This window comes from Equus asinus, chromosome 6 (genome assembly GCF_041296235.1).
Source record: "Equus asinus isolate D_3611 breed Donkey chromosome 6, EquAss-T2T_v2, whole genome shotgun sequence".
In the NCBI taxonomy this organism is placed as follows: Eukaryota; Metazoa; Chordata; class Mammalia; order Perissodactyla; family Equidae; genus Equus; species Equus asinus.
The window spans coordinates 13,842,905-13,852,133 of record NC_091795.1 but is presented as its reverse complement, the minus strand read 5'-3'; positions in this window follow the sequence as shown (position 1 = coordinate 13,852,133).

Here is a 9,229-nt window from a genome sequence, read left to right as displayed (position 1 = left end):
TAGTCCGTGAGCTTTGAACCATCTTAATAGATTTAACCTCCCTTTCCTCACTGCTTTCTCACTACTGCAGTGAGACTTATGATCTACTCACAGAGTTGTGGTGATGATTAAATAGGATAATGCATGTAAAATACGTAAAATGGTGCTTGGCCCACGGTAAGCAAGCATCCAGTAAACTTTGGCTATTCCTTATTATTTTGCCTTTCGCCATGCTCTGTAACTAGCATGCCCTCGCATGTAGTACAGACTCAGTGAATACGTCTAGGATGAATGAATATTGAATGAAGGTAAGGCGTTCCTGCACAAGGAGACTTCACGGTGAAGATAGGCAGCAGCAAAAGGAGAAACATTTTTTTCTTTTTCGTTTTTTTTTCCTCTTAACAATTTAAAGGAGCAACAGAATAAGAACAGAATTTCCATTCATTGCAAAGAATGTTCTAGTTGCTGTATGTAAAGTTGTATATTTAAATATATTAGACGTGGCTCTAGCAGTTTGGTCTGTGGCAATGAAAGAAGTAGGTAATGGAACTGAGGGGGGATCTGTCAGGAACTGTGAAGGGTCTGAGGTTTTACTCTACTTGCAAGCTGACAAAACAGTCTAATGGTTTTATGGATGCTGATAGAAGGCTCAGGACTACTGGATCAGAGACAAAAACCTTTTTTACTGACAGCACAGCAAGCAGCGTGATGTTCTGTGGCTCAGTTCTCTTTGCCCCAAAGCCCGTGGGGGTGACATGGATGAACTCGGATAGATGCCTGCACATACAGAAGGTTGCATTACAGAAGAAGCCTGAGCTGTGGAAACCAGAATATTTTCTAATAGGCAGTAAGTATGCCTTGCCCTTTGCTCCTGCGTAGACACCATCTCAATTTTCCAAGGCATCTATCCTCTGTACGAACAACCTTGAAAAGACAGGAACAAACGACAGTCAGTGTCTCTGCTCCCAAGAGGTACAGAAATGCCAGAAACCCAGGGAGAATTGTCTCCCAACGGTAACAACCTTGTATTAATCAGTATTCTTTCCATTACAAGTGATGGAAATTCAGCCCAAACTGATGTAAGCAAAACAAGGAAACGGACAGACTTCTATGGTTGGGAAGATAGTAAGATAGTTTCTAGATTCAAAGGATTAGGTTAAGAACTGGAACTGGAAATCAAAGCTGCCAGGGATCTCTGCCTCTCCATCATTCTCTCCTATCATAGACAGCCTTATCTGCATGGCATCCCAGTTTCGCAAACCTAGTAGAAAAAGAAACTTATTTTCTGCCAGTATCCATATGACCAGTTCAATCCCAGGAAGTTACTATAATTGTCTCAATTTGGATCACCCTCCAAAGTGGACATCACCCTCTTGGACCAATTACTAGGTCCAATTACAGGGGATTGGGTAGAGTTCCTTCTTTTGCTATTCCCTGGAAGACTTTGTGAAAGATGGACATTATTTCTTTCTTATATATTTGATAATACACCTGAGAATCCATTTGATCCTAAACCTTTCTTTAGGGAAAGGTTTTTAATTGAATATTCTATTAAAAAAAAAAATAGGGGGCCGGCCCTGTGGCTGAGTGGTTAAAGTTCCACGCACTCCACTTTGGCAGCCCAGGTTCCCGGGTTGAGATCCTGGGTGCAGACCTGCTGCACTCATCAGCCATGCTGTGTAGACATCCCACATACAAAATAGAGGAAAGATGGGCACAAATGTTAGCTCAGGCTGATCTTCCTCAAGCAAAAAAGAGGAAGATTGGCAACGCATGTTAGCTCAGGGTGAACCTTCCTCACCAAACAAACAAACCAAAAAAATAGTGCAGGACTATGCAGGCTATGTATTAGTTTTGGTAATTTGGATATTTCCAGAAAATTTATCTAAATTTTCAAATTCATTGGCTTAAAGTTGTTTCTACTATCTTCTTATGATCTTTTAAAATACCATTTAGATCTACAATGATATGACATTTTTTATTCCTGACATTGAACGTTTTTGCTTTCCTTTTTATTATTGATTAGTCTCACCAAGGTTCATCAATTTTATCATTCTTTTCAAAGAACCAACTTTTGTTTTTTTAAAATCCTATTGTATATTTGTTTTGATCCTGTTGTGTCTTTACTTTCTATCTCTGCTTATATCTTTATTATTTCATTTTTCTACTTTCTTTGGGTTTACTTTGCTGTCCTTTATTAGCATATTGATTTTTCAGACTTAACTCCTTCATTCATACTTCATTTCTTCATAATATGAGTATTCCTTCTAAGCATGGCTTTGGGGTTGCATCCCACACATCTTTATATGCCATATTTTTATGATAATTCTGCTAAAATATTTTTCAATTTCCATTGCAATTTCTTTTTTGACCAATGGATTATTTAAAAGTATGTTTTATAATACGCAACTATATGGGGATTTTCTAGTTATCTTTTTATGATTGATTTCTAGCTTAATTGCACTGTGGTCGGAGAAAATACCTCTTTTGGACTGATCAAGTATTTTTTACTATTATATTTTCCCTTTCTTAGTTTAGTAGGGGTTTATTACTTTACTATTCTTTCAGTGTTTAGCTCAGAGATTATAACGTAAATTATTGACTTACCAAAGTCCAATGATACTTAGTACTTTTACCCTCTTCCAATACAATGCAGTAACTTTAGAACACTTTAAACCCACTTCTCCTCCTCTTGACTTTTATACCATTTTTATCATGTATTTTAATTCTATTAACATTTAAACCCAACACTTCATTATTATTATTGTGTACAGTTAATATTCATTTGTATTTCCCACATATGTAACCTTTTCATTATTCTTTATTCCTTCCTACATTACTAAGCTTCCAACTGAGATTTTTCTGTCTACTTGAAACACCTTTTGATTTTTTTTTAAGTATAGATCTGCTGATGAAGGTTTATTTACATTTTGTTTGTCTGAAAATATCTTTATTTCCCCCTCTATCTTGAGTGATATTTTTACTAGGTATAAAATTCTAGGTTGGATATTATTTTCTTTCATTGCTTTGAATGCCTTCCATTATTTCAAATGAGAAGTCAGCTTCCAAATTGCTGTTCCTTTACAGGAAATCTGCTTTTTCTCTAGTTGCTTTGAAGATTTTCTCTGTGCTTTGGTTTTCAGTTTTTCTTCTGTGGCTAATCTGCCTAAGTGCAGCTTTCTTTGTGTTTACTCTGCCTGGAGTTTATAGGGTACCTTATATCTATTGCCTGATATCTTTCATCAGCTTTTGAAAATACGCAGACATCTCTTCAAATACTGATACTGGCACATACTTTCTCTCTCTTTTTTCTCTAATCACATTTATATTAGTTCTTCTCACTGTAATCCATATACCTCCCGTATTGTTTTCTCTCTCTGGTATTCATTATGGCTATTTTCTTTTGATCTATCTTCTAGTTCACTAGATTTCTATTCAGCTCTATCTCTTACGTTATTGAAGTCACCTGCTGAGTTTTAAATTTTGGTTATTATAAGTTTTAGTTCCAGAATTTCTATTTGCTAATTTTGTATTTTATAGCTTTCTGATGAATTCTCAATCTTGTCTTTTTTCTCCTTTAACATGGTAATAAGTCTGTTTCTGATAACAAAATTATCTAGATCCCCTTTATGTCTGTTCCATTGTCTTTTATTTTTCTTGGTTTTCACTTGTCATTCACTCCTGCTCATAGAACATAGCTCTTCAGGGTCCTGACTGAAATAGTTGAGAGTTTATCATGAGTTCCTCCATTGCACACCCTAGAATCCAGTTTTTCCCCTTAGTCCCAAGAGGATGGCAAAAATTGATGCCCAGTTTTTCAGTCTTACAACTGCCTTCCTGAAACCTGCAGACATCTCCAGAAGAAATGTACCAGTCCCAAAATCTTAGTTTACCTTTCTGGGTTTACATCTTAATCACATCTTGGTCCTATAAGTCTTCACTGCCATGTTATCCTTTCTGATACCTATTTACCAGAGAAAGTCTTACGAAGTCCATGAGGACACCATTACAAGAGTGTGCACGTGGTTTGCTAAAGTGAAAGAGTTAGAAAAAAAACAAGATTTCCATTAGTAAGAGAAGAGACAAATGAATACTGTAATATTCATACAAATGAAATTTATATAGCAGTGAAAAATGAATGAACCACTTGCATGAAGTTAGAAGAGTCTTAAAATCATGATGTTGAGTGAAACAAGCAAGATGCTTTTTATGGCAAGATAACATTTATATAATTTGAACTTGATGCTGAGAAAAAATACCAAATTTAGGTGAGCAGTGACTCCAGAGGGGAGGAAGGCTGACACACCACGAAGCTATAGCAGAGCTTCAACTGTATGGTAACGTTTACATTGGGTATTAATTGTGCAAAAAGTAATAATTTAAAAATGAAGAAAATAATTTATACATGAATTTATATGGAAGCGTGGAGAAAAAAGAAATTGTTTGTGCCCAGGAGAACCAAGGAGAGAAGTGGTTCTTGAGTTGTCCCTTAAAGGATCTGAAGGATTTTTATAGATGGTGATAGAAGAGAGCCACCCTGACAGAGAGAATAACACAAACAAAGGTAGGAAGGCAGGAAAATGCAGGGCATATGTGAGGGACTACAAGTAGCCTGGTCTGACCAGTGGGCAGAGTGCGTATCTGGGTGGCTTCTTCCTGCCTTCTTCCACCACAAACCTTCTTCACTCCAACCCACAACACATACAGAACCAGGAAACGATATTTCTTCTCCCTGCTAGGCCAGTTGACACTTGTTGAAACTGCATGAAGCTAGATTCCAGGTCAACTTGGAGATGAGGCTAGGGCCGAGGTTGAGGCGCAGTGACAAGCCATAGTTGAGCTACATCAGCAGTGCACATGGCCTGGCAGCCAGGTTGCCTGGGTTCAAACTCCACCTTTGCCTCTTACTATTTGTATGATCCTGGCACGTTACTTCACCATTCTGTGCTTCAGTTTCCTCACTATTAATGTGAGCACAATAACAGAACGTGCCTTGTAAGGTTGTTCTGAATATTAAATGAATAAATTCTTGTAAAGAATTTACAATGGTACCTGATATCTCATAAGTGCTCTATCAGTATTTGTGTTTATGTTCATTATTGTTATTACAGCATGAGCAAAGGATCTTCTACCTCAGGGACACTCTGAGACGTGTTGCCAGGGAAGGTGCCCTGCCTGGGCTCTGAAATCTCTCCCTCTCCTAGATCAAATTAGTGATTAGCCTCTGTGTACTCTGTTGATTTCTCGTTTCTGAAATTTTTTAAATACAGTGGCTAAGAGCTGGGTTAAGGGCTGAGCTCTGTCATTGACTACTCCCTGTGTATAATACCTTCTTATAATCTTGAATGACTTACTTAACTTCTCTGAGCTTTAGTTTATTCACCTGTAAAATGGGGCAAATGATAGAATCTACCATATAAGAGTGTAATTATGATTAAACAAAAGAATGAACGTAACCTCTCAGTAAGTGTGGTGCAGACACAATTTATAAACACATATCCACATGCTAGTTACATCACAGATATCTTGTGAGTTTCCATTTACAGAGACCCGAAAGAGTTCTATTTCCTGAGTCTTTGGTCTTTCAGGCACTATAGTGGGGGCATTATATTAATCTTTACAGTCCTACAAAGTGGTGTATTAGAGTAACACTGACTACTGCAACAGATAAATCTCAGAATCTCGGTGGCTTAACTCAATATAATTTTATTTCCGGCTGTCACATAGTCCACAGCAAGTGTTCTTAGTTGCTCGGGGTCCAAGTTCCTTCTACATTATAAACTCTAGTAGGATGAGCTGAAGGGACTCCAAGCCCTCTCCATTCAGTGAGTGGATGGGGAAAGATAGGCTGTCAGGAGGGAGAATTTTTAAGGCCAGGTCATTTCTTTTAGTAGAACTCGTGTGGTCATACAACCATGCCTGACTGGAAAGGAAGCTAGGAAATGTAGCCTACCTCTGTGGCCTGGAAGAAGGAGAGGCAGATTTGGTGAGTAGCTGGTCAGATTTCAAACCCAGTCCAACTGGGTCCAATGTCTATCATTACAGGCTGTCTCCTAGGGACATGGAATAGCCCTTAGCTGGGTGCAGGAGTGAGATGGGATGAGGGTACAGGGTTGAATTGTACATGAAGTTCCAAAGCTACGATCCCTGTCATCTCACCTTTTGACTCATTAGATAGAGATGATGTACCTAGTTCAAGAATAGAGTGAAGCAAGAGTTCACCATGGCCAAGCAATGCCAGGGCTGTGTCTGACTTGGGGCCAAGGAGAGATCTGGATAAGCTGTAGAATTGGGGAAGGTAAAGCAGGGACCTTCTCCTAGCTTTGCTTGGGGTTTCAGATTCTTTTTCTATTCAACATGTTAGTTATTTATCTTGTGTATCTCAATATCTGAAAGAAACAGTTATGACTGGCCTGAACCAACTTCTTCAGAGAGCTGGAAAAATTCCACTTCTGGACAATTTTGTTTTTTGCTCAATTCTCTGATCTCTTTGCTGACTCTTGGTATTTCAGTTTAATATTAAAACCATCAATTTGCCTCAAGAGATTAAGTCACAGTCAATAGAAATGCTGACGAACAAGGCAGTAGGACTTATTTTATTTATATTCTTAGTCTTTGTCTTTCAGTTGTTAGTGAAATGGAACCTAGGGAACTGCTATAACACAGCAGAGCCCAGGAGAAGAGGCTTTCAGTGCCTGGGAGCTGTGAGGATGCTGGGACACTGGGCAGCTAGGTGGTAGACCACATGGCTGCGGACTTGGAAGGAGAGGTAGCCAAGGGAAGAACTACCATTCGTCATCATCCCTCAGGGAAAACTTGCCATGACCTCAAGCAGGTGAAGAAGAGTGAGGAGTGTTTGTGGGAAGGACAGCCACAAGAGAGTAATTTTATTCTTTATTGGCACTTAAATGATGGACCTTATTGTAAAATGTACCTTTTTATCAGGGAATAGGGTCTTCTCCCTGTCAACTAGAAAATAAAGAGACATTTTGGTAATGAGACTTATATTACTTAAAGTCAGAGACCCAACGATACTGTGGTTTGAAGAGCAAATAAGTTCTTCTCTCTCACTTACAGTCCCAATGTGGATGACCCAGATCAGTGGAGGAGCTCTTTTCTTTGAACCATTCACAAGTGCAGGATCGTGCAAATCATTGCCCCACTCTACCCTGCATCATGAAAGCTGGATTGCCACCAGTCCATGCTCCAGCTTGGGGGGATGCAGGCACAATATTTTAAGGCCTAAGCCTGTAAATGGCAAACCTCACTTCCCTCCCTTGGAGAAGAATCAGCAACAGGACCACATTCAGGGAATGTAGTGCTTACCTGGGTGGCCATGTCCCACTACAACCCTGCTGCCTTGGATGTAGAAGAGGAGAAGGTTCTTGGGGGACAACCAGCTGACTAACACAGAACTCAACATCAAGGAAGAGGAAGGGATTCTTTTATCAAAGTGCTAATGGTGTGATATGTTAGGGGGAAGAGGATGTCCATAGTGCAAAAGCGTGTCAGGGGCTGTAGACGCTCTACCAGCAAGATCCACCACCTCATCCAAGTGGAATTTGACGAACTGAATGGCTGTCTACTGAAATTGGAGGCCAAGGAGAACAGGTAGAGTCCTGTGAACCAGACTTCCCGGAAGAGGACAGAGAGAAGGTCTAAAGGAGAGAGGTTCATGGCCCAGTGACTGCAAGAAGGGCTGGCTATGTGGAGCTGCCCCGGAAAGCTGGAGCGAAGGCCCATGTCTGTTGCAGAGATAGTGGGTGAGATAGGACAAGTTGAATGATGAAGAGGCTCCATTCCTGAACATTCCTGTGAATATCCTCTGAAAGGATGAGAAGGCATGACTGGAACCTGAAGAACTGCTTTGAAATTCTTCTGGATCTTGAATGTGTGAGTGACTTGTTTAAGAATGGATGGTTCCATGCTCATCCACTATGGTGTGCGTGGCGGCAGCACACTGCGCGATGTACTTCTCTACTCCAGCTTAATGAGGAGACTCTCAGCAGGGACTCTGTTGACCCACACAAGGCAGATTTCCCTTGACATTCTCCTCTAGTAACCTGTACTTTACCCTTCTACCACTCGTTACTCTAATAATTCCTGATTTAATGTCTGTTTTCTCTTCCAGACATTAAAACACCATGAGGGCATGAGGGCCTGGATCCCAACTGTCTAGGTCAATGATGTATATACAGTTCTTAACACATGCTCAACACATAGTAGGTGCTCAACTAATAACTATAAATTGGGTTTTGGCAAGGCCCTATGGCTTGCTGCCAAACAGGAAAATAACTTGTGACAATGCTAATGGATAGACTGAGATCTATGCAGTTGAGATCCCTCCCGGGGCAGCCAGAACACTCCAGGGGGTTCAGAGCCACCTCTGGCCTCTGCCTGCAACAACCCCAGGACCTTAGACAGGGCACCTGATCTACCGAGGTCTTGAACACCCCACCAGGCCAAGCACTGCTAGCTGCTCAGACCGACAACCTAGCCCAGTGCCTTAGCTGTTAGGATTCCTGAAAATAGCCCAACCCCATGGACCCATAACAGCACTCCACATATACATGGTCACTGCATACACTGCCAGCTGCTGCCACCTCGACTAAGAGGAGATCAGTACCGTACTGCCCTGGGATCCTCTCCTTCTAGCCATCCTCCTTCTCCTCCAAAGTCACCTCTCCCTCTGGGCTCTCTGGCCCTTTCATCCACAATCTCTTCCCTGAATGCTGTACCTCCACTTCCTTTCTCTTCCCTGAGGACTTCCTGGACGGGGGTCGGGTAGGAGAGGCTGCTCAGTGTCCAGCACACCAGGTATTCCGGGGTGCCTTGAGGGGAGATCCTCTTCGCTACCTCGAGTACTCCGACTCTCCTTCATGCTCCCCTGAAACTGCATACTTCTCGGTGGCTTATTTCTTCCGGCTAAGCCATCCGACCCCTCCGTAGTTCTGTCATCTGCAGACATTCTGGCTGCACTCTTTCTTCCCTTGAGGGATATGGTAAATTGGTCATGGTCCTCCTCTTGACCTTCTGTCCTATGTCATCCATTTGGGCCTCAAAGCCCCTGTGGACATCTGTCTGACACTCTGGGCTTGGAGTTCTTGACCTCCTCATCCCCAGAGCTTTTTACCTCTTTACTTGGGCTGCCAACTGGTTCTCTCTCCATCCTCAGTGCAAGCTTCCAGAAGGCAGGGGCCGTTTCCAATTCATTTTAAGTTCTGAGACCTAGAAGTGTGTTTGGCTTACA